The following is a 26,870-nucleotide window of genomic DNA, read 5'->3' on the forward strand; positions in this document are numbered from 1 at the left end:
AAGTTTTGTGCCTCAAGCTATTTTTTTAGTTGTTACTATGTCAGCTATGGAAACCTGAAATTAGATGTTCATCCAAATAGTAAAGGTTCTATAGTACTGCAGCTTTTTCAGCCCTGGTATCAAATAGAGGTAAAAAATAGGTCCCAACAGAAATTTAGTCTTTGTGAAAATGTTGATGATGAAATGGAAGGTACTTAGAACACCACCTTGGAAAACGCTTCAAGTTATTGCAGGGAAAATGATTTAGTCTGGCCCACTGGTACATTAATTACAGTGTGATAGCTCTGATGTGCCTGTCCTTCCAAATGCTTAGCAATGGAAAGATTTTGACATATAAATGCACTGCTGGGGAGTAGTCAGTCACTCTGTGTCAGCTGCTTCATGATCATTACCCAGGTACATGCACTTCTCTTAGGGGACCTGACAGTAAATGTGAGGGATTTAGGGCTAACACACTTAATGAAAAAGGGACATGTTAACTTATATTCACTGGGGACTAAAAGCATGACCACAGGTCAGCTGTCATAAGGTAACTGGTATACACTGGCTTGTAAGTCTGTGGAAGGGATTCATATTTCTATATCGGTGTTTTAAAAACTGGTTTCTAAAAATCAGCATCCCCCCTATCTGAGAGAAACAGTACTCTGCAGTACATAAAAATGTACATCTCCATTTTATGAATATATAGTTTTTTCTTAATGATCAAATGAAGTCTCATTTTGCCCTTGTTTGCTGGCTGAAATTTCAGAAGAGATATTGTTATTCTTTACCTTGAAGTGTTTATGGGTCTGTGATGTGTCTGGCTTTATGGTTACCCTGTCAAATGTGTTTGGCAATTCTATCTGGATGGCCAACTGCACAAGCCTCAGAGGCACCCGCATGGTTTCTTGAAAAAACAGTCCAGTGAAACATTTAGGGCTGATTGCTAAAGCTGTTAGGAAATGGTGGTCCCTGTATCTAATGGACATAATTTCAGAAAGTTGATAATAAAAGTGTGGGAATGTCAGGGAAGATTGTGACTGAAATAGACACAGAGCTGCCAGGTGCTTAGATGCCCATTTCTTGCTGGCATGAAGAGCAGATGCTTTATACCCAGGGTGGAGGACTGTGTGTCTACCTCGTGTCTCTCCTTTGTGGTTGGGAAATGGACCATCAGTGGGGAAAAGAAGGCAGCAGTATTGAGAGATCTTACATTGTCCGAGCCCTGTTAGAGGGAGGTATCCCAGGGTAAATGGCTGCAGTAAATCAGGTTTGTCCTGGGAATGGCAGGCAGCTAATCAGGTCTCTGATTGCTGAATGTGTTCACTGTCATTTCCAAAGGAGAAGAGAAGGTGTTTAGTGCCACTCAGTGCAACGTGCCCGTTTCTGCCATAAGGGAAGAAACCATGAGTTGGAGCAGGTTTTTTTTCTGCTTCCTTCCCTCCATGTTACATCTGTACTCTGTTTTCTCAAAACACCTTTTCTGCTACTGGGCTTTTTGCTGTCCTTCATCATGTCCAGCCTGATAACCCTTTGGTTTGCTTCCTAGCATAGAATCACAGGATCATACAATCATTTATGTTGGAAAAGACCTTTAAGATCATTAACCCAAGACTGCCAAGTCCGTCACTAAACCGTGTCCCTAAGCACTGCATCTACACGTTTTTTGAACACTTTCAGGGATGGTGATCCCAGCACCTCCCTGGGAAGCCTCTTCCAGTACTTGACCACCCTTGCAGTGAAGAAATGTTTCCTAATATCCTCCTCTGGTGAAACTTGAGGCCATTCCCTCTTGCCCTCTTGTTTCCTACTGGGAGAAGACACTGACACCCACCTCTCTATAACTTCCTTTCAGGTAGTTGTAGAGAGCAGTAAGGTCCCCCCTGAGCCTCCTTTTCATAATATAAGCCTTAAACGTAAAAAGTTTTAAGTACTCTGAAGTCAACAAGCCAGATGCTAGATCTAACTGCTCTGACTCTGCTTTTATGTGTTGCTCTTTTCTCAGCATCTCCAGGCTCATGTGTTTTCATTAAGGGCATAGTATCTGCCCTGTTCAAATGTAGGCATCAAACTAATTGGCAACATCCTCAAATGAGGTTAAGGACTTAGATCATGAAGTCTTGATACAAAGATCACAGGGAAAATCCCCATAATCTTCTTTTTCCCCTCTATCTTTTTCTAGCTATACAGCAAAAGGAACAAGAAAAATGCAAGGCAGATATGCTAAAGGGTGTTGAGACAAAGTATGCATTGAAACTTCTCCCTTTGGAGAGATGAATTCACAGCATGGAAGGGGTTGAGACCCTCTGACCTACACAAAGCCTCCAGACACTCAAAAGCATTTCCTTGGCTGCTTGCAGTAGTAGTCTTTTGAAAATATTGCCCCATTTAGAGTTTCTGAACACCAAGAGTTTCTGAACATTGAGCTCAGTGAAAATGAAGACAAAACATCCCACAGCTTAGTGCTTACAAGGAGACAAAGTGCCAAACAGATCCCATTGCCAGATGCTGCCTACTTTGCTGCTTTTGTCAGCCATCATCTGCTCTTATACGCTCTGTGATTAATGTAGGCCAGTCCCTGGGCAGAAGTTGTTGTAACTAGATTAATATTAAATGTGTTTGGCTTATTAACATAATAATTTTGGGTTTGCCTAATTAAAATCTTTAAGGGATTATATATAATTTTTTTCCTCTCCATATGGCAGCCCTAAGAGCTCAGTAGTTATTGATCAGCCCTTCACCACGAATCCTAATAGAACCACAAAAGTACGTGATGCAGCTCTGATCTGTCTCAGCACTGCTAATTAATGCACTGCAAGCAAATGAGATTAACTGCAGCTTTATGTAGCTCATGCAGAAGCTTTCAAAATATATGAAATAAGAGTCCTTTTGTTAATTTTGATGTTATTAGAGATAAGAGTCTTATCATGACTTGCGGTAGCATCCTAATTTCTTTTGAAAGCTGCCAGTGTAAACCTGGGGCTCTGAATCTGCCCACTAGGGTTGTTGTGTTCTGCAGCAAGGGGAGATCAGCAAGAGATAAAGACCATGATACCACCACAGCCCTGAGGGATGGGGCAATGGAAATGGCAGCAAATAATGATCAAAACATATATGTTAAAGCTCAGCCCTGGAACAGTTTGCATTGTCTGTTCACTTTCTTCCTTTGTAAAATACGGACTGCTTCAAAAGGTCCTCATGAAACTCACACATTCTGTTCTGCTTCAAGGTGAAGGTGCAAGGTTAGAAATAGCGGCTTGACATGTTAACAGAAAAGGAAAAAGAGGAGTTTTGCAACTAGTCTTTCCATGTCCCTGCAGCAGGACTTTTGCAGTGGTAGGTACTCAAAAGGAGCCTTTAATGATGTTTCCTGTTTGACTGTGATGAGACCAAGTGCGACCGCTCTGCAGAGCATGGGAGGCCAAAGAGGCAAAGTTTGTCTCCAAGTGATTGGGAGGAAACTTCTTGGGATTGACTCCTCTGACAACTAAACCAACTTTTTCATGTCCCAGATCTGGATATTGAAGTTTGATACACAATTCTGACAACGAGGGATGAGTTATGACCTCTAGTGTGGTGGCAGTTCATAATCCTATTAAGACTGTACAGGATCTCAGCACTTGTTTTAAGATCTTGCACTGTCCATGCTAATTTTCTTCAACCATCAATGGCTCAAGTCTTCATATTTTACATTACTACATCTCTAGGGTGCTACAACACCAAAAAAACCCTTAATGATTACCAGCTCTTTAGATCCTGTGGTAATAAAGCCATATTAGTTGCCAGAAAAAGTGTCAGTAATTGATTGGGGTGATGCAGCATGAATCGGATGACAGTTTATTTTTAGGTAAGAGGTTTTCAACCATTTTAACATTTCACACTTGTTCTCAGAACCCTGAAACTCTAACGACGACCATTTTAGAAATTAAAAATGTATGGCATGAGGCTATTTGATGTTACCATTAAGGCACTTCACTGCTGTATTCCTGGATCATCAGGGGAGGAGGAGGAGGGGTGCCCTGCAAATTAGCAGCAAGCATTGGCAGAGCCTGAGTGCATTTTACTCGGGGGTGGGGGGTGGGGAAGTAGTGGTGGCCAGCAAGAGCTGCCTTATGTAAGAGAAGTGGCAAACAGCTGTTGGGTGCGCACTCAAGAAGGAGACAGGCCTCTGGACATGACATGTTAAAACACTTAGGCTACTTTGCCACTGCATCCCAGTTGTTCAGAGAGCCCAGTGGCAGCGAAAACATCCCACCACATACATGTTATTTGCTTTAGGTGCTTATTACTACTTTTAGGAAGAAACCATGCTCTGTCTTTCCAGTCACACCAGTTTGCCTTTGTCCTGTTACTGTACAACTTCTAACTGCCTCTGCAGATAGCTTTTCTCAGATGTCAGTGTCATGTATAAAGAACAGAGTTGGGAAAGGCCAGGGCTGGGTTAATTGTATGCTGCTGTTGTGCAGATGTGCTCAACACTTGCTTTAAGTTCCTGTTGGCTAAAGGGTTCAAAGCCAGGGGGCTGAAACTTGGCTGCTAACGCTGCATCTAAGCACCCAGATGGCGTCCATTGTTTTTTACAAGTCAGGCCATTTACAACAGGAATTCCCCATCCTTCTCTGGACACATATGGGAAATTTTCATAAAAAGACTACAATATTAGTTCTTTCATCTTCCAGCAGGGTAACCGTGAGGGCTTGACTAACGCTCAAGGACTGAGCTCTGTGGCTCCTCTGTTGGGCTCTTATGTTTATCCCAGATGAGCTGGAACATGGGGCAAGAGAAGGTCAGGACAAAATTGATGCCCTGAATCACTAACAGAGCTGGAAGGAAAAGAAGGCTGTAATCATTCTGTTTCTTGCTCCAAGTCGTCTTGTGGTAAAGCCTGGCTGATTATGTATTGTTGGTGCTCCTTATTGCCATTATTTTACTCTCTCTACTTCTGCAAAAGCTACCATGTTCGTTCTTGGCCTGGTTGTCTAAAGGAAGGGAGATCAGAGACCCCAGTGTAAGACAGGGTAAATAACCTCTGTTTGCCTGCGGGTGCTGGAGCTCCTTCTGGAGGAATGTGCAGCTCTGAGCCTGTCCCCACCTGATTGCAATGAACCAGCTTCTCTCAGGGCTTTGTAAATATTCCTCCAGACTGTACCCAGGGAATTAAAGCTTCGTGAAGTACTTCTTACTGTTTACATCACATTCTGGTATTGGGGATATTAAAAAAATAGTGTTCTGGGGCTTGACTGAAACTCTCTGAATGTTTGGCCATTTTCAAGAGCAACTTTAGGTGAAAGTAGATGAAGTTTTTCATCTTAGAGGGACACTAGTAATCAAGAAAAATATTTCTTCTGTAGACTTCAGTAGGAAGATTCTGATTTCTAGAAGGTAAAAAATACTTCATGTTTTAGGAAGATTCTGATTTCTAGAAGGTAAAAAATACTTCATGTTTTAATAACAGACTTCCATTCATGTTTAAATGAAGGATAGCTCACTATGGTATGATATGAAGACCAGCTCTTCCCAGTTCTGTGTTGTCATACAATGTTTCATCAAAAGCTCCTTAAAGGCTCACAGTGGTACCACCTGGGGCTCATTTTTGCACCCCCTGCTGGGGCTGGCTTAACTCCACAAAAAAACTCTTATCGTATTTTAATTTGGCTCTGAGATTTGAAGCTGAAACGGCTTCAGTGCATTCCCTCTGCAGTGGTGGGATACAGAAGCTGCATTTGCTATGAAACTTGTGGTACGGTACTTCTTAGTCCAGACGTGAAGCACTAAATCACGGGAGAGCAGCAGGAAGGGTTGCTCTGTGACTGCAAAGTTGTTAGCACTGCTGCGACAAGCAGATCATACTTAGTTAAGCAACCTGTTCCTTTTTACTCTTCCCGAGGAAGGGGTCAAGGGAAGTTCAGTGTAATTAACAGTATAAGAGATACATGGGATGGAAAAGTATGAAACAGTGTTTATTTAAAGAGCTATAAAACTGGTCGAAAAATGATTTTCCTACCAGAGAGGGAGCTATTAGAATCGGCTTTTGTTAGGAATGTTTCTGTACTAAAGCACTGCAACTCCATTAAAAGAGTGTGAAACTGTCTGAATAAAACCCAAGGAACAGATTTCTGCAGCCCAGGAGCCACAGGGGATGGGAGCACCAAGTATGGCCCATCGCTCTTTTACCTTGGGCTCATGTGCCTGTGGGAAGCTGCATTCCCACAAATGACCAGTCCATAATGATCTGCTATTGTCCAGTGGCTGAAATGGAAATTTAGGAGTCCCAGTGGGGAGCTACCCCTGCAGTGCCTGCATGAGAAATGCTGCAGTGCTTTCACAGTGCATGCACTGTAGCTCGGTACGCTGCTCTACATCAGTTCATTCTGACCACAGCTGTAACCCCTGGTAATAATGTTAGTAACTAACGCTGGGACTGATGATGGTCCTTGGCATGGGTTTCCCAAGATGCAAAGGTTTTTTTGTGCCCTAAGGCTGTCCACTGCTGTGGGCTGTTCCTTCCCCTCCTCTCCTAGGAGCAGTGTGATGGGAGAGGAATGAGGAGGATCACAGTCACAAAACTCAGAGCAGCTGAGCTGAGCCAGTACTGCAACTGAAGTGGGTGTGTGGGGATTGCACAGAGCCTCAGGGCGTGTGGGGTCCTACCAGTGCCCCTCCCCATCAAGAAGGGCAGCAAGCATGCCAGAAAGGACAGCACAGGACACTGACCTAAAAACTATCTAACTAGTAAAATTCCAGCAGTAGCACAGCTGTGCTTGGCTAGTTTGGGGCCACATGTTTATATTTTAATGCAGAGCCAAAATAAATGTTTAAACAAAGGTGAGGGATTTTTTGAGGGATGCTCTTAAACACCTTTCATGTCCCTGGGATCTCTCAAAATGCTGGTGTTTACTGGTGAGCACAAATATTCTTGTTGGGAGTTGGTTTAATGTTTAATTCATGATAGCTTTCATTTTTAAATTGTTTCTTGTCCCTCTCATATATTATCAATCATCTCCTGAGGCAGCTTCTCTATTCTAAAGCACCAGAAAACAAAAATAATAATTTCAAAAAATGTTCAATTGAAATTATGGAGTAATGTATTTGCTTTACATGGCAAGGTTTTGGTAGTAGGATGGGAGCTGCAAGGGTGGCTGCTGTGAGAAGTTGCCAGAAGCTTCCCCTGCATCCAACAGAGCCAATGCCAGCTAGGTCCATGATGGACCCACTGCTGGCCAAGGCCAAGCCCATCAGCGGCGGTGGTAACACCTCTGCCATAACGTATGTCAATGCATTAATATTTGCTTGCACCTCAAAACGAAACAAGCCTGTGGTTTAAAATTGCAGAAATTCTCCAAAATATTCATTCAAATATTCTGGAAAGGATTTCCCCCCACACGCACTGTTTCCATGAAAATAAACATGCTGTTTGAAAGTGCCAGTATTGCAAAGTATTGCTTCACAAGGAAATATTTCATTCTGAAACTCCCCATCAGAAAATATACATTATGTTTGTATTTCCTAGGAAGAACTCTCCTGCTCCATTGATTCCTATGCCAGCCGCCTCCTTCCTCCTTTTCCTCACTGTTTCATTGAGGATAAAAAGTTAATTGAAAATTAGTGGCCAGTTCCACTTATTACATAGATCACACACACTAGATCACTGCAACCAAACCAATGAGCAGAGATGCTGGAGACGTGTCCCTCTCGTATGCTTCTGGGCTTCCTACAGCTACCATCTCCTGAGTGCACAGACAACTTCCATCCCCAAAGTCCCAGTGATAGCTTCATGGGTGGCAGGTGCTTTACGCTTGAGCTCTTATTGACCTTTTATTTTGCTTCCAGTGAATCAGTGAGAGTCTTGCAATGGATGTAAGTGGGAGTAACTCCATGTCCCGGAAACAAAATATTTCATGAATTCTTCTTTTTGCCAAGGTGCTGAATTTTCATGGCAGGCTGGAGATTATTCTTTGCTATTTACCAGCAGCATGCTCACATTGAGTACAGTATGGGTTGCAACAAGTGAAATGTGGCCATCCGTTAACCTGGTTTTAACTCCAGCTCTTAGTTTGACCACATCACTGCTAACCAGGCACTTTCTTGGACCAGAATTTCATTACAGTGGCTCATTATTTCTTTTGTTTTAAAATGTATAAAAGGACATTTCCCCCCCACTTAGGATACTGTTGTGTGATCCTAGAAATATGAAATAGCTTCTGTAGCTGTGCTTATAGACAGAGTAATTGATATTTATGTATTTCTCAGAAGAATATGCAGTTATTCCTCTTACAGCATAAAGGACCTGACTGGTCACAAGGCACATCGGATTTGTGCTTTCTCTAGGAATCACCACTGTTGGGGAACATCTGAATCATTGTTGCAGTAGGTGTATCGCTGGTGACAACTTAAATCTGAGAGAATGATTGATCCACAAACAGTTTATTAAAAATTAATTTGATGTCTTGCATAGCGTTGGCTCCGGTGCTGCTTTCTCTGAACTCCTGCTTCCTTTGAAGTTTTGTCACCGTCTTCTTCAATAGCAAGATCAGATACTTCTTCTGCACAAGTGTTGCCATTCAGGGCATTGCTGTGTGTGACCTGTTTCCTTGATCAAGATTTTCTGTTGACCTATGCAATCAATTTGTATCTGTTATACTGCTGAACATTGTATAGCTCAGCTGCACAGCCAGGAAGACTTTCATGGTTTGCTTTTTTTTTCCTTTTTTCTATTTTGAGTGTGTGGCATTTGTGGGTTTGGTTTTTTGTTTGTTTGTTTGTTTTAAATATCCTGAAACAGTTAGAGATTTTGGGGTTGAATACAGTTAGAAAGGATTTTATGCTTCACATCCTTTATTCTTATACTATGCAATCATGGCGTCCCAAGAAAATCCCCAAGTATCTTGACGGCAGTTGACAAAACATACTTCACTTTTATTTATCATTAGACCTGTCCAAATGGAATAAGAATTAGAAGTCTGATTTTCTTTATAGCCTTTTGCCCTAGTCACAGAGAGCAAGTTCCCATTTATTAGGCTCCTGCCAAGTCACCAACATTGCTCTGCTGTTTTGCAATTTCATCAGTTTATGACAGAACACTTACATTAGCGTGATTGTTTTCTTCTTCCAATTTTCCTTGCTCTGAAAGTATTCCTCCTTTGGATACTTCTGAATATTACTGTTATTATTATTTGCATTGCTCTCCTGAGGCATAAGGCAGCATATAAGTGTGTGTGTAACAATTTTTGAACCATTGCCCAGTTTCAGTCAAATTGGTGAGAAATGATGAGGTAGTAAGAATAATGAAATTCTAAAAGGTTTTGTGGATGGGCACCAAGCTGGAGTCTGTAATTGCCCCATATGAGTTAAAGCCTGCAGCCTGAAGTTCCACGGTATTATCAGAGATCCCAAACTGAAGAGGTGCCAAACTGAAAGGCAGGAGAGAGAAGACACCTTTTCTGTACTCCAGCCATGGGAAGCTCTCAGTCAGGTTCCAAGGCAGGAACGTACCAGGCAAGATGGGAAATGAAGCTCCAGTGCTCACGGAATTGTGTTGCTGCAGTTAATGCATAGAGTAATGCACAGAGCAGGACCACTGCCTCACCTTGCTTGTGTCTGTTCCATCACCTGCTCTGATGGGGGGAGCTCATAGTACAAGTAGATAGGACAGATACAGGAGATGGCGCTACAGCTGGTATTAGGAACAAGGAGACTAAATGTGACAATCCCGCAAATTGTCCAAGTGCAGGAACTTACATTCTTTAACCCCTGTTGGTGAGTACTTTCAAAAATTTTAGGTATATCACTCCACTGATTTAAGGACTATGAGGATCCGAGTGCTGGAAAATTGTCTCTCAGGTATGTCATTCAAGGTCACATATAAACAGCCTCTATAAGAGTTTGGATCAAATATTTTGAGACATGATTAGCCACAGGACCATGTGCCTTTTTGTTTATTCCCTCTCATGTGGTCACTGCAGCACCACACATTGTCCTCACTTACATTTGGCTAGTGGAAAAGTTGCCTTACAATATGCTGAGGATATTGCTTTGTCTCTTGTATTTCAAACATCCCGAACTACAAAGCTAAAGGAAACAAATGTCTTCAGCTCCTCATTTATCATTTCTGTTCTCTAAGGATCTGTCACTGCAGAATTTGTTTTCAAAGTAAGTTAAGGGGAAAATTCTTCTTAATTGCTAAACTTTTCTGGCTCTTCTCTTATTAGTTGCAATTAAACACACAAATTCATCAAAGATCATCATAAAGAATCTTTTTAAAGCGCTTCCATTTTCAGCAATTCTTTTCCCCTTTTAGGGATCATGTGATGACAACATAAGAGGAACTTGCCAAAATTGCTTTCTTGGGGGTAATAAATCGATGTAGTAAACATCAGCTCAAGTAATTTGAAGGCAAAAGGCTCTATGGAGATCTGCCATAAGTAGGTGTGTTCTCATCCTTGTGGATGTTTTGTTTGTACAGCTATCATATTTCACTGCCAGCATGTTATAATCCGAATCCTTCTGAGACAATAAAAACAACAGTCACGCTCATTGCTTCCAAATAGTTTGCAAATTATTCAATCCATTTTGCCATTTCCTCGGAAAATCAATTCCATGTCTCTATTTTAGCTCTGGTGAGCACAAAGACAGCTGTTTGGGAAAGTGCTGGTGCGCCAGGATGTTCTGTGTCCAAGTGGGATCGGCACCCGTCAACCCACAGTGTCTTTCCAACCTTAAGCTTTATATATGAACACACCTAGCAAAGAAATGCAAATATTTCATCACCTTTGAGGAAAAAGGTGTTATGGAAACAAAATGTGGTTACTAGCTTGCAAGTCTATGGTTAAAACAGAAAAGCAAGGAATGCACCTGCATGGTGTGGGTTTGGTTTTGGTTAATAGCAAGAAATAATTCCCTCTGGGTTAGCACACAGTGACTCATGCTGGCTCCTGCAGCAACAGCACACGGTAAATGTCATAACTAGCACCTGACATCTTTTTGTCACCCAAGAAGAACCAGGTTGGAGATGATTTGGCTGGGATAATGGCATAATTCTTGGCATAATTCCTTATAAATATGCAAACTCATCCGTTATTAGCTTCCACACAGCATTTAAATTGCTTGTCGAAGTTTTCAGGCAAATAAAGAAGTAAATGGGCATTTTCAGAGCTGCTTTTTGCATACGTGGGAGCGGTGAGATATCTACGATTGTTAAGCAGATTTCAAAACTATGTACAGCTTCTTAGCTAAATACTGGTTACCGTTAGACTTGGGCAGTGTAGCTCCTGTGCCTTCGCACTGAAAATCTTCTCTATTCTAATGTGGCTTCTGCCAGGATTTCCAGCTGAATAGAAGTTAATTTTTTTCCAACCGACTAAACTCTGATACCAGCTGTCTTTTTGTTTAAGTAACCTGTCTATACAAAGCAAGGAGCAATTCCCCAGTACACAGTTTACAAGCCTCTGCTCCGGCCATGCCTTCAGCTATGGCCACAACTCAAAACAGTAAACTATGACCAGCAGTTAAATTCCCACCACCACAGGAATAATATTTTCTGTACGGATTCAGGGTTGAAAGAGTGAAAGGTTTAGACAGTGTAAGATAAAGTTGCAACATGCTTAAAACTGCAAAGCCAACCAGCAGGAAGAGTTGCCAAGGAGATTCCCAGCGGATGGAGTTGCAAAGGAGATTCCCAGCGGATGGTCCATGTTTCCGTGGCAGGGAGGAGAGCAGCTCAGAGCGCTACCAAACAGCTGGTGGTGCTGAGCCGTGTGCAGCACCATCACAGGCCTGGGCAGAGATTTAATGGAGCAGAAAGTAGAGATGGGAAGGCAGAAGCATAAGATGGCCCAATTTTAGCTCCATCCCTACGGCTCCACCGCCCTGAGCATCACCGCAGCCACAGCAACGGCCGTAGGGCTTGGCAGAGCTGGCTCGCCAGCCCCCTCCTCGGTTGTGATGGAGCCTGTTTTTATGGGCATCTATTTACGCTGTAATCATAATACTTGTTTTGAAATGTTTAGTTTCATTTGGGTGGGCTGTAAAAGCCTTTTGTTTTCCCTCTGCTCTTCAAATTTAGACCTGTTTTGGAACGGAAAATGTGGCTTCAAGATGATAACTCAAGAGCTTCATTTTGAAAGCTGTTAAAATGAAAAGCTCCATCATGTTAGAAAGAAAATAATTTATTTGTGAAACTTGGAAACAAAACTTCAATATTTCTAAAATCTTGCCCTTTTTTCAGCAGAAAAAAAACCACCACCACCACCAAACTCTGGAAATCAGATATGAATCTGCAGGCAGTTCCACTCGCGTAAAAGCTGCATTTCACTCCCACTGAAACTCCTTTCTCCATTCAATTTGGTGGTTAAAGGGGGGGGGTGGTGGTGGTTGAAAGTCCCTTCGCTGTGTAAGGAAACAAGCAGAAGGGAATGACAGCAATGTCACTTGCAGGGACTTGGGAGGTGCCAGCACTTCCAGTCTTTTTTCAGCTTCTCATGGGACTTTGACAATGGGATTTTAGCCTGTGTTTTGAGGGTACCAGAGATATCCTTGAAGTAGAAGCAGCCTGATTTTCAGAAATACCCAATGCCTTCCACTTTTGCTGACTGCACTGAAACATCACTAAACTGAAAGAAGGGACGTTTTAGTGTAGGTGCTTGGCCAGTAACACTCCAGTTACTTTATACACTGGATGTCAGCTATAAGGTATAGTTCCTGTTATTAATACCAGGTATTTTGTCTATAAACAGTCATGTAAGCATCTTTTGGAGAAGTGGTCAGGCTCTCAGAAAAGATTATGACAGTTTCACACATGTTAAAAAAATACCGCTTTACTGCATGTGTGCAGCTCCTGTGGGACTCAAGGCTACCAAAGCAAATACTTGTGGAAATTTGACACGAAGGCAGTCATGTTACAATGTTCTTTTTAAAGCCAGATTTAACAGTTATCTCTTGTTTTTCTTAATTTTTATTAGCTAACTGCTTTTCAAATCAAAATGAATAGAGGCAGAACTCCTCTGAGACTCTGGGAGTGTGCTGGGAGCATGTTGTGCTATATCTGCTTGTTTCACTTTGAATTGCATCAGATTTTGGAGTGTAATAGACTGTTAATAGGTGCTGTCACACGCAGTTTGACACAATTGTATCTCTACATTCTCAATTTGCAGCTCTGATCTAACCCCTGTTGGAGCCATGAGAAGAGTTTCAGTCCTCTGTAAGGGTCTTCTTTTAAATCTATGTCCATGCATTTTGGAAGAACCTTCTGAGGCTGCACCATTGCATAGTTGATATTGGAAAAGACTGGTTATTTTCTGCATCATAGGCCTGTTCCAGAGGTGTCAAAGTCAACAGTCTATGAATCCATTCATTTCACAGTTGCAGATCCCTGAGTGCTAGTGAAAGAGCCAGTTTGCACCACTGAATTTAAAGAGAAAGTCACTAATAAACAGCATAGCAATGTATGTGATCATGGTGTGTAGGAAAAACTAAAAGAATTCATGGATGCAAGTGGCTTTAGAAGAAATCTCGGTGAAGAAAAGGACTAGAACAGTGAGTGTGGAATAAAATTGAGAAAGAAACAGGTAAAGTTGGGTGCATAGGGCTGGTGTGAAGATAAAAGTGACATGAAGGAAAGTTCAGTCTATTCCACAGGAAAGAGAGAAAGCTTCTCAGATGTTGCAGCTACTGCAACTGCTCCTGCAAGCGGGATTCCCTTTGGTGAAGTTGCCTCTGAGATCTCAGATAAGGAAATGCAACGGGGAGGAAGATGTCAGGAAAGGATCACAGGATTCTTGAGTCCTCTAGGTAAGGTAAGGTCTTCTCTGCCTTTAAGACTGTCCATCATGTGATGCTACCACTCCTCTTTGCAGTGACCTGAGAGATCTTTGCTCTCTGTAGATATGTATGGGTAAAACAGAATCCAGGCTGAAAATGGGGTGCCTAAATTATATTTTAAAAGCAAATTAACTGCTTCCAGGAGGTAAAAACTATCACTGGATCAGTCCATTCCGGAGAATGTTGACCTAGACATGTAGATCTCCAGGGTGAGCTATTTGGCTTCAGCAGAGAGTTGTTAATTCACCCTGAGAGCCCAGCTGGAAATTTGCAAAACATTAAGCTTGCATCGGATACTTACGCAGTGAACCAAATTCTTGCCTTCAGCAACATTAATTTCAGACTGGAGTTAGCCAGTGGAGTTTCTCTGAACTACAGCTAATGGAAATGAGAGGCAAATCTGATCTAGAATCTCATGTGAAAACTGGCAATATAGATTGATCAAGACATTATTTTAGAAGTATTTCATAGTCAATACCATGACTTCAAAGCTCAATGTCATCTCAAGTCTCCTGGCATGAATACATGACATTTATTAATAGAGGTGCTGAAGGACTGGCATCCAGTTGATGTCATCAGACAAATTACTTCTCCATTATGTATTGATTACTGTTCTGCCTGGCAAAGAGTACGTGCTTGCTTTTCATACCAATGGGAAATAGCAAAATTCAATAGCTGACCACTTTCAGTAATTATCCAGTTCTTGAAACGCTTCACCTATGGCCAGAAAGAAACTGCGGCTTTTCCAGCACCCAGTAATCTGTCTTCTCAGCAGAAGAGTCTCAGAGAACTTATTGCTCTTGGGTTCCTCACATTTCCCTGTATCTTTTCTGTTAGAAAATAGCTTTAATTCACGCTCCTGTCCTTATTTTCCACAGGTGGGGCACAGTTAATCAAAGGATGACTTTATTATGTCTGATCCACAAAATAAGAGAGAATCATTAGTAGGGTGTATGAAAAATTTGGATTCATCAGCTTTCTACAAAAAATCACAATTATTTAAACAAAAATGCTTGTAAGAAGTTTCACAGAATATGACAGGGAAAAAGCAAAGTGTTTTTTCCTCTTGTTTTTCTTTAAGATGAAAAAGCTTTGTTCTGACTATATTGTCCAGACTCATTTTGCCTAGACCGCTCTATCACATGCCAATAAATATTTTCCAGTGTCGCAAAAGCATCACATAAACTGAAATGCTATTACCTTATCTCTGCAAAACATTTTGTCACTATTGAAATCAAATGCTTCTGTAGTCTCAAAACCAAACGTTCCTTTAGATTGCTGTGTATGAGAAATCTTTTCGTTTCATTTTGTTTCCTACTTTTCATGAAACCACCTAATATGACCACAGATGTTACGATGTGTTCTGGTGACAGAATAGTATAATCTATTTCCTAGTCATAGTTGAGAATATAGTTAAAAGGTCCAGATTGGTTCTTGTTCTCAGGAATCTTTCCATAGGGAAAAAGCCAGCGTAACACTCCTTCCCAGGAAATAAACTTGATGGTGTTGCTTCTGTGTAGGGATGATGTGGAGGGTAACTGTTTATAGACCTTCTAATTAAACCTGAGGTAGGATAGACACGGCACGGAGAAGCATCATCCCATCTCAAGATGGGAATGCAATGGGTAAGTGTTCAGGGTACAGCCCATTGAAGAAAGGATGGAGAATGACCAAGTGCCCTTAGAATGCTGATGAAGGAAACTGTCTCTTTACAAGCATCAACAAAAAAGGGATTTGTCTTGTCCAGTCTTGTGATTCACTGCTAAAGATGCAAGAAAGCTCACTGGGCAACTCAGACCTTCTGATCCCTCTGTGAAGCCCAAGGACAGTGAACTGGGATGGACAGTGGCACTGGGGTGGAAAGAAAACTGAAATTCAGGGGAAACATGAGGGCAGCCAGCATCTTGGTGCCAGATTTCAGCAGTGGCCCAGAAGTTCATTATTAATATTTTAGTGCTTCCAAATACCTCCTTAAGAGGATGGATGTGAGGAGACATTTCTGCTGGAGCTAGGGAACAGCTGTACAAGGACACACAGAAGCAACCCCCTACCTCAGCACCCCTGTAAGCATCCCGGGTGTGCTCTGCAGGGCTGTGCAAGCACAGCCAAGTAGTTGATTTAAGACCTCTAAAAACTACATGGAAAGGACTTTGACACACCCTGCTCTGATTTACATCTTTCGCAACTACAAAATTTTAGCCAGCTTCCACAGGGAGTAAATCAGAAGAGGATGCGTCTCACTGATTTAGTTACTCTGCAGCTGCTTAGCAGCTGTCTAGGTAGACACACAACGGATAGGGAGCATCAGGACCCATTTTGATTTCTTGCAGAGCATGAGGTAATCAAAAAAATGCCTTTCTTTCATCTACATGCTCAAGGACAAAGTAGTGACCCACTGGAAAAATGGTCAGTGAGCTGGACTTGATCAGTTAAAAGAAAATAAATGCGAAGCCCACAGCCTTTGTTTTCAAGACTTGTTGTAACTACAGCTGGGGGAAGGTTGAAACCTTGCACTAGTCTGTATGCCACCCCAAATAAATTAATAAAAACCCAGATGAATAAAACTATTTAGAAAACAACTATTCAAATCTATTGTTAACATTTACTTCGCAGAGAAGGGCTCAGTACCTGTGGTTGTCCTACAGCATACCCCTTCCTCAGCAGTGAATCCGTGACCAAATCCTGCCTTCCTGCTTCCCAAACTGGAGAGAGAAAACACCCCACCAGCACGCAGTGTACATCTTAGCTACTCTGTAGTCTCTGCTTCGAAAATTTCAGACAGTTTCTGGACATCACATGGTTGTCTAAACACTCTGGTTATTTGTTAATATTATGAATGGGGAAAATAGGATCACCCATAAAAAGCCGAATGACCTCTGAACAGGAGTCAACACTGAGGAGCTGGATTCCTTATCTGCTGACGATAGTGCTTTGTATGTGGGAAATGGGTGCATGGGTGGTTGCAGAGCAACGGGAAGTGTGTGACTGATGAGGTGATGCTTTCTCCATTCGTGAGTAGGATCATGTTGTTCTTGCTCTTCTGCCTCCAGCCCTTTTGACCAGGGTGACTTTTCCTCAGCAGGACTGGAGTCTTGGCCTTTTTTCATTTGCACAGTGAGCCCTGTTGCTCCTGTTGCAGTCATGTACCTTTATCAGTCATAAGCAATAGTTTATGTATTTATCTATATCCATACTTGAGGGTTACTCGTGCCTCCCAGTGCTGACTGAGCTAGCACTCAGGCCATCTTTCAGAAGATAAATAAATGAAGAGACATTCGCTTTTTATTACTTCTGTGATGTATGTAAGTGCTCTTGCTAAGTGACTACTTCAGTTTTAGCAGCTGAAAGTTAAGCAGCCTTAAAAGAGAGTATAGTTTTGTGGTCACTGAAGTAGAAAGGATAACTTTTCTGGCATGATGGAGGTTTTTGAATGTTATTACATGCCCTGTGAGCAAGTGTGGTTTTAAGATCACAGTTCCAGAACTGAAACCTGTTGAGTGATACATCGGGGATTTGAGACTGAAATATAAGCTGTGCATAGGTCTGTTATCAAGGATGAGGCATGTATGGCATGTAATCAGCATCCAAAACATGTGAGCATGTCTCTTGAAAGGAAGTATTCTTTCTCTGTGAAATTGAGCAATATGCAGAAATTTCCAAATAAGCCCTGATCAGCCCGACCAGAAGCAGGAGCATGTTGGTTGTGTCACTGCAGTGGCATGCCCGAATGTTGTCCTAGGTACCAACTTCTCACTGTGCAGTCAGGAGAGTGCACTGGTGCAAGACTGCTGGCTAATGAGCAGAAATACCCTCTCTTCATTTTTGCAGAAGGACCCACAGCATTTGGACTGGCTTCATCTTTATTGTTCAGAACCCAAAGTAGAAATAATAAAAGTTTCCCAATGGTTGATAAGCAGGCAAAGCAATCTAGTCCATGACTTCCCAGTGTTGCTGGCTTTGTCACTGTGATGATGTCCACCGACTGTTGATTCCCAGTTTTTACTGTACCTCTTTTGATAGCATAAATTGCACAGAGATTCCTGCTCTTGTTTAATAGCACTTTCTGGAGATTGATTCCTTGGATTGACATCTTACCTTTGTTCAACTGTCAAAAATAATACATGCAACAGTGCAAAACGTATTTGAGACAAATAATAGCACTATAATGAATATAAACCATGTAGCATTGCACTGCAGGTGAAACAAATGGGGAAGGAGATGAAAGAATTAATAACTACAAATTCTGGAAATGGATTCTTTTTTTTAAAGATAAATACAGGGTGATAAATATCAGCCTAAAAAGCAAAAATACGTGCAGCCTGGAAACAAGGTGTAGACAAGCAGAACACAGTCACTCCTTAAAGCAGCAGAAAAATAATTAGAAAATATCTGGCAAGAGAAACTAAGTCATCTTTAAAGCATGCCAACAAATAATGCATAATGCATTTGATTACATGCTTTGCTCTTTGTGTACCCGGAGCAGGTGTCAGAGGGAAATCTGGCAAAGTCAAAGGGGTAAAGTGAAGATCTAAACAGGAATCCAACACAAATTTTGCATCACTTACATCCTTCCCTGCCCTACATAAGCTTATAGGCTTTCATACCGTTGCTCATTACTGTAACACCTGAAAGCTCAGCAGGACTGATCTACATAATGTTACATCTGAGCTTATTTATCTGGAACAGCACTGCAAGTTTGGTTGAATCTTTTGGTGTTTGTTTGGTGTTTTCTGTTTGTGTTTCTTTTTTCTTCTTTTTTCTTTTAATGTAGTATTACATTAAATATCAGTGGTGTTCACACCAGAGAAAAGCTGAAATTTTGTCAAACTTCACAAAATAGAATTTCACAAGATGAAGACCTGATTTAAGCACATTTATGGAAGTCCTTAAATCCCTCACTGTTTAAAACACCACTTAAGCATGTGCATAAGTATGTTCTTTCAGCCCACTGCCAACAAGGTCAAGTAAATGTGTTTGCCCAGGAATTTTTCCTGGTGGCACAAAAGAACATTTTATTGTACAAGGTTCCTACTTAAAATAATATCTGTTTTTTTCTGAATAAGAACTTAATATAAGGCAGGAGGTGCAAAGGTGGGGCCCCTTCCTAGCCTGTCCTCAGGCTACTTACAAGGGAGAGATCTCCCAGGTTGTAGTCATGCTCCAGAATAACAATATTCTCCTTTTCCACATCAGCAAAGGACTGAGGAGAAGGGGGACAGGTCAGACCATGTTATATCACTTTCTAGCTGTAGGCAGGCAGCCTGGCCTTTGCAGTCACGCTGCCCATTAGTAGTGGTGGTTGGGGCAAGCATGAGAAGGGCAGATCTCATCGGAGTGGTGAAAATCAATTACTTTAAAAATTTTAGTTGTGCAAAAAAAATCTTTCTCCAAGCGAGGTGGTTCATTTTGGTTTCAGAGGCATTTTAAATCATTACATTTTAGAGGAATGGTGATAGTTTTGATCCAAGAGCTCCACTTGGAAAAGCAAACCGTGCTGTCCAAGGACATTATGTTAATGTCATATTAAACCTTTGTTTTGGGACTCCTCCTGGTCATCTCGGAGGCCAGGAAAGATTTATTTCCCCTGTTTTTAAGCCATACTTGGGCTTCTGGGAGGGAAAAACAATGAAAAATTGTTGTGGTTAGAAATGTGTGATAGGGAGGATGTGCTGGGTGCTCCTAGTGGTGTCAGTCTTTATATACCCTGTTACTGTGTTTTGTCTGCACTGCTCCAGAAGGGATTTTTCTCCTAGGTTTGTTTGTGGGAGCGTGAGGAAGTAGATTGATCTCCTCTGTGGCATGGGCTGCATTTGCTTTCCTAGGGTACCTGGGAAAAAGCACCTAGCAAAGGAGAAAAGGTACTTAGCAAATCCTCCAATAGAGAAGGTATCTAAAGTAGGAAGGAAAGCAGTTTTTGGTCCAGGAATTTTAGATTTATTCACTGTGTAAGCCACGTTTTCTCTTCTTTTCAAGAACAGTACCCAGCTATGTTCCTGGGAGGTGTAGAATTAAATCTCTATAAACAGAACCCGAGTGAGTCCAGGTTTGCACCAAACTGAAGGATCCATAGGTAAATAAAAGGGGCTGATACTACCAGTGGCACACCCAGGCTCCATCTGGACATCCAGACACCCAGAGTCCATCACACATCAGTGATGTGGCACATTACTCGCGTGGGTATTGGTTTCCCACTCTGCGCCTTTGGTCAGTGTAGGGTGTTGGGAAGGTCTGCAGTGTGAGGAAAAACATTCCCTGAGCCAGCTGAAGAAAAAATCAGAATGTTTCAGTTAGGGAATGTGGCAATGAAAAGTTTGGGGTTTGCCTTTTTTTCCCCACCTTTTGACTTTTGCCACATTTGACCTGAATTCATAGATTTGGGTGAAGAAGCTCAAAAGATTGAGCCCCTTTTTGGAAGGGAAGTGTTGTACACCAGTTCATTTGTCTCCTCTGGACCTACAGAGCTGTTACGAAACAAGAAGCTCTGGCTCTTTTCGAAGCAGGGGAAATATTTTTCCACTAAGCTGTGTCTTTCTCACGTGGAAAAATTGCATATGTTTTGTCTATGCCTAAAACAAAATGCAAGCTGGATACTAGAAAGCATTTTTGCATGTTGGTATTAAATGGGGTTTGTAAAGCACCTTGATGACTAATTTTCTTCCATTTCAATAGTGCCAGGTGATTTAGAAAATGCTGATAGGTATCTCTCTTACTGTTCTATAAATATCTTACAATATCTGACCTGCGTGACCCAGCTAAAAGCAGACAACACAGTTGCAATTTGGATGCTTTGTGGGTGGTAAATGATCCACACTGATTTTCTGCTTCCTCTCCCCAGTTAGAGTGTCTCCTCCCACGGTGGCCCCGAGAAGGACAGGACTTCCTGAAGTTAATAAGAATTACACGCATGAGTAAGGGAGTGGAGCTGCTCAAAGCGTGCGGACCGCTTCGTCTGGCAGCCAGGAGGATCCTCCTAAGATCATAGAGGTAACTTTGGAAAATATTCCTGCAGGGGACAGATCTTGACATCATCTGAGTCACTTAAACCAAGATTGGAAATAAGCAGGGCCAAATTTAAGTTATTCTGGCAGAGGAAATGTGGGAATAGCTGCATTTTCTAGCCTGTGCTGTTCTTGCCTCAGACACAGCTTGAAAATGGAGGCGTTATATTTATTTGCATATGGATTTGCCAAGGTGTCAAACAGTTTCTAATGCATCATTTGAAGATGTTCAGACGCTCAAGAGGCTCTCACCATGATGTGCTCACATCCTACTGTGGAGGGGCAGGAAAGACTTTGTGTACTTCTGTGTCCAACTCTTCTACTTTTTGAGACTTTCTTAGAAAAAAAAAAAGTTTGGGATTTCTTGGACTTTGGGAATTGGGGAATTTGGGCACTCAGGTTTAATTTTTTTTTTTTTTAAATTTAAAAAAAGTCCTTCTTGAATTCTATAAGCCTCGAGGATTCTTTCCTTTCCTATTAGATGTTTTTGGGACCAGTGATAGGAAGTACCCTTTGCTCTATCACAAGACAGGAAAAAATCCTGTAGAGAACTGAGAGGCAAGTTCCATTTAGAAAACATTTTTGATAAGCATGCATCTCCATTGAAGAGGCTCATTTAATTTCACAAAAAGAAAAGAAAATCTCCCTTTCTCAAATTCTCTCTCCTTTTTTCTTCTTACCGAACTATAGCACTTAGCAACTACTGCGTGCTGGCATGTCAGGAGATTGGTGACAGGTGCTATTAACATTTACACGTCCTTGAATGTGGTAGGGAGTGTTTCCTTGATACTGCAATGGGTTTTTTTCTTGTTTGATGATCTAGCTTGTAAAACTGGTGAGAGTATACTGGAAGAGAGTGAATGCTTCACTTTTTCTTTTAAATTCCTGTCACCTGTTGTTGTCAGAAGCTATAATGTAGCAAGCTAAGTGCCACAGTACAAAAGCAGAGATATTTTCCTTCTAGAAGTTCGTTTTATTCTTCTGCACTGCCAGCTCATGAGTTAGTATTTGATGGTTGTGCCCTTCAGTTCAACTTTTTACAGATCCTCTTTACGTGTTATTTAAACTTTTCAAAGAATGCCACTAAACTTTCACCGAACATGCACCAAACACTGTACACCAATATAAACTTGTTCCCACCATTCTAGCTATTTTGGAGAGAAAAGTTAAAATAGAAAAATAAAAATAAAAATAATTAAAAAAAGGAACAATAAAACATAGATTGTTTCTAACTCCTGGCAGATCTTGCAGACATTTCCTGACTTTCTATCCATAGACATTCTGGTTATTAAAGCAAAAGTTATGAGTACTAATTGTGACTTGTACAGCATCAACATGGGAACAATGAAGCAAAATACAAGCAAGCAAGGGAATTAGGAGACTTACTGCAAAAATGCAGCATAGGTATGGCTCAAGATGTTGGATTCAGTAAAGTTCTGGCCATGCACTTCTGAAAGACTATCACTGAGTTGTCCAGCTAGAACCAAGGCCTCCAGATAACCTAAGTCAGACCGAGGATTGCTCCTTCCCAGCTCAAGGTTCCCCGGCTGTGCAAGACAAATGCTGTCTGGGTACAACACAAGAAGAGGATGTCAAAGGAGGCGTGAGACAGCAAGACACTCACATGTGGGGAATATAAAGCCAGGAGTGGGCAAGTGGAGAGAACCAAGGAGCTTTTCCCGTCTTTACCACAGTTGGGGTTGGCCAAGTGGTGGTGATGGACAAGGAGTAGACCTTGATGGTGATGTCTCTGGGGGAAATAGCCTCCCAATGAGAGCAGCAGATGCTCCAGTGACTGAGCCCTTCTAAACAGCATGGATTAAACACTGGAGCTATTAGCTCATGATCTCAGAGACTTATCCACACAGTAAAGAAACCATGCTAGGGTAAATGCCCTGGCTCTGAAGCCGGCTGGTGCAGTGCTGCTTGCCTCCATACAACCACTTCCCTCAAGAGAGTGGCATCCTCTATACTGCCTTTTGGGACCAGACACTGACCTATATGATCCCCCAGGAGACTAATACTACTGCCATACTTCCCTGTGGATGTAGGCTGGGAGATGTCACAAGTGAAAACCCTTCCAGGATTCCCCCAGCAGTGACAAGCGTGGGCTTGTGACCAAGCCCTGCTTAGCCTAGCTGTAGTCTGAGGGACCATTGTCCTGTAGGCGTAAGAACTGAAGGAATGTAACAAAAGTACAGTCTTGTTCCAAAGACTTTGTAGCTTTTTCAGAAATATTCTAAAAATCTTTATGAGACGGATGAGATAAACGTGTAGGAAAATACGTACAAGTGATGTCCTCCAGAATGCAGTCATAACCTTACTTATTAGACACTTGGACCTCCTTACCATCTAGGGATAATCTCGTCATTTGTTTGTGTTAATAAACTTCAGTAAACTCTCTGCTAACCCTGGAATGGGCCCTGGGGTACAATGGCTAGAGAAGAGACGGGGTAACACTGCTTCCTTGAGCCCAGGGTAATTCAGGCAGATTTGCATCGCTCTCCTGGAGCAGAAGGAAATGTGTCCAAGAGACTGTGGAGGGCTTTGGGACAGGACTGAGTTTAGAGGGAGAAAGGACATGTAGGATAGCTTTTCCTTCTCTCCAGGCTTTGTCAGGTCTGTGCTGGCCAAGACAGAGCTGGTTTATAGATAAACAATACCAGTTTATCCACTGGTAAGGAACAGATGCCAGCAAATTAATTTTTACTTGGAATTTTCTGTACAGCCCTCCTAAGCGTCATTTTTCATAGGCTTGAGGGATGGGTTCAAATGCTAGCAGAGGATGATCTTGCTGTTCTTCATGCAGGGAAAAACCAGCTCTTCTGCATGTGGCTTCTTGGATGAGTCTGCATTTGCTTGTGGTAGAGTTCTCAGTGCAGCAGGGCTTTTATTTTAATGCTGTAATAAAATACCTGACTATAAACTCTTCTGTAATTATCAGTGCTCTGTTTTCATCAGAAACTTCCAATATACCCGACTTCAAAAGATAAAGTTCTTTGCCAGGTAGACTAGGTCAGTTATTTCTTGCCAGTAAATACTGTGTCTAATAGCACATCTATTTTTACTGAAGTCAAAATTATTCTTTTAATGCATTACTAGTTGGTATTATTCACCTGAATGTGTCACATTAAAGTATAACATTCAGCATCCAGGTGTTGCAAAAAAAACCCAAGATGTGAAGAAGCACAACGTCACCTGCAAAAATCAAAACAAGTGAACAGAGCCAGGCACTTGATGATCACCTTACAGGCAATGTCATAGCGAAGGGTCACATCCTGTCCCTAGTGTCCCCAGTGTAAATGCACCAGGAGCACTGGCAATGAGCATTTCCATTATATTCCTGCTATAAAGCAAGACAGTGAATGCGGTTCCTGGGAAGAACTGTGTTCTTGAATCTGGGAACCCAGCGTATGGAGCAAAGTGCTAACTGAATCAGTGAGAAATGTACGTGGCAAAGGTATAATGTGGCTTCTCAGCTGGCTTAAACAAAGTCTGCCATGGAAAGGAAGAGTCCTTCCTCATCTCTCATGCCCTCATCTGCATGGTTCCTCTCCTTCTCTTCATGGCTCATGCAATTTTACTGAGTGAGTGAAATTTTTTAGCCAGCTCAGTGGTGCTGGCTTGTGATGCTTAATTTGGCGTTTCCAGTCCAGCAAAACTAGGGAACTTCTCATCTTCCAAGTTCAGATATGTGCCTTCATCACATCATGACCTCTTCTGCCTCATCCTGATTTCCACCAGATAGAAACCTAGATCTGTATGCCAGAAGGGAGCACGACACGCTGTGGCAGATCCTTATCTGTACATCAGGGCCACAGAACCCTGCGGTGGTCAAAGCCTTTACCCCTCAGGTAGAAACACAGGAAAGAAATGCATGGATATGTAAAATGCCATACATGAACTCTGCTTCAGAGCTGGAGATAATTCTCTTAAATATCAGTCAATAGTCTCAGTCACAAGGTCTTGAGATGTCATCAGCATTTACCACTGAACTGAGCTCTGCCTGAACTGGGGGAGATCGATACAAGTGTGATGACTCCTACACCAGTGAGCCAGCCAGCTTGGCTTGAGATCAAACTAGCCAGAGGAATATCACTGTCAATAAGTTATGGTTTCCAGAAGTCAATGTGTTTTAACTATTCTACCACAAAAGTGCTACTGGGACGTGTTTTCTATTATCTAATTTGGTGCAGCCCATCCTTATTTAACATTATTTCAAAGTTTAATATCATTTGTCTTTTTTTTACGTCACAGGACCCACAAATCAATATGTATTGAGTCAGCCAACCACAATGAGATAGTTAATTCTCATGCACTGTGCTTTCAGCACTGCCTGCATTGACTAGAGAAGGCAGAACTGGCTTCTTACACCGAAAAGCAAGGAAAAAACCCACTAACGACATTGCCAAAAAATGACCCCAAGTTATTTAAGTTGGAATTTTTACTGAATTAAACTACCAGTTCCTCCACACTGAGCAATGACTTTTTTAAACAAGCTCATAGGCATGCATTTGAAGCTTCTAGCTGCGCTGTACAGTTTATAGTCTATGGCAAATTTCAACCACATTAAAGGCAAGAATGCTACAACTGATTTATAATGACATTCAGGTTCTTTCTGTGTTGTATGAATTGCATTTTTTTGCAATTCACTAAGAAATTTCTATATAAGCCTGGGTGCCACAGGTGAAAATAAATTCACTGCAGGGTATTTGGCAACTAGGCAACACCATAAGCCCGTCTACACAGCTTATTGTTACACATAGACTTTGCCAGGTAGGAGCAAGCAGTTATCCCATCTGTAACAGTGTGAAAGGTTTTAGCTCTATAAAGCACGAGCTGTCACTGCCAATTTTTTCACAAAGGTCCACATACTCATTGTTTTTGTTCAAATGTTAGCGTTCAGATCTATGTGATCACGCACAGCTCTTCCTCTGATTAAAGGTAAAGACATTAATGGCTTTAAGATTAATGAGAAAAGCTTGGAAATGTAATTATTCACAACTTAAAACTCACAAGATGAAGTTATAATCCCAATGCATTTGGCTTAAAATTAGCAGAGTAATATGTAAATAAATATAAGTTGAAAAAACACAGACAAACCCCAAATTTCATACTGGCAGTTATGAATGGCCTGGAAAGGCAATTTATGGTTCACTAAGAGGGTGGGGGAACGTATTTGTCTCAGTCCCACCACAGCAGGATCCCTAACCCACGAAATGGTTGCCTAGCTTTACTAAAGCACACACAGGTAATATAGTTTTTCTAAGCGCCGTGCTCAGAGTCTTAGCATCTTTTAGTAATGCTGAATAGAAGATAATGCCTGAAGCAGCTTTCAATCTCTGGGGGATTAAGTCGATGACTGCCCAAAGCCCTATTGAATTATCACTTTGAGGATACCTACCAGGTAGTGAGAGACTAGAGAGAAGTCATCCCCAGTCTTGGTGTAACACCCTACAACACCACGGGCAGAGCGAGTGCCAAGGTGTGACTTGTGTAGCAATGATGGCACCCAAACCATGGCACGGTCATACCTGAGCTGGCACAGGTCCAGGACCTACTTGCCCTCCTTGTGGAACCAGGTCCCACCACCAGCATTGATGGAGGTATCTCACAAAAGTAGTGTGTGGGCTTCTGCTTATGCAGAGCTGGGAGTGCAGCCATTTTAAAACTCTTTTCCTTCATCAGTTCTTTACAACCTTCTCGATCCAAATTTTCTGTGTTCGGTTTTGCTTCAAGCTGCATTTACGCTGTTTTTGGTTAAAGTAGTTTCGCTTTTTCAGCAAACAGAGATGAGGAATTATCTCAGCCAGCTTCCATTGAGATTTCTTAATATTTTTAAGGACATAACTTTGCAATCTGAATTGTTTACTGCATTTTTGTTTAACCACGTACAACCAGGCAAAGGCCATGTACAAAGGGAAAAGCAGGCTCCTTGCACTTGCCACTTCTCTGGATTTGAGAAGTATGTAGTGGTGGTTTTTTTCTAACCCTCTTTTGGTTTATGAACACAAAAGTAGTGAAAATCATGATGTTCCTGTGACATTAAACTTTTATTCATAAAATCCCCAGGAAACA

Source organism: Falco cherrug, chromosome 4 (assembly GCF_023634085.1).
Source record: "Falco cherrug isolate bFalChe1 chromosome 4, bFalChe1.pri, whole genome shotgun sequence".
NCBI classification, from domain to species: Eukaryota; Metazoa; Chordata; class Aves; order Falconiformes; family Falconidae; genus Falco; species Falco cherrug.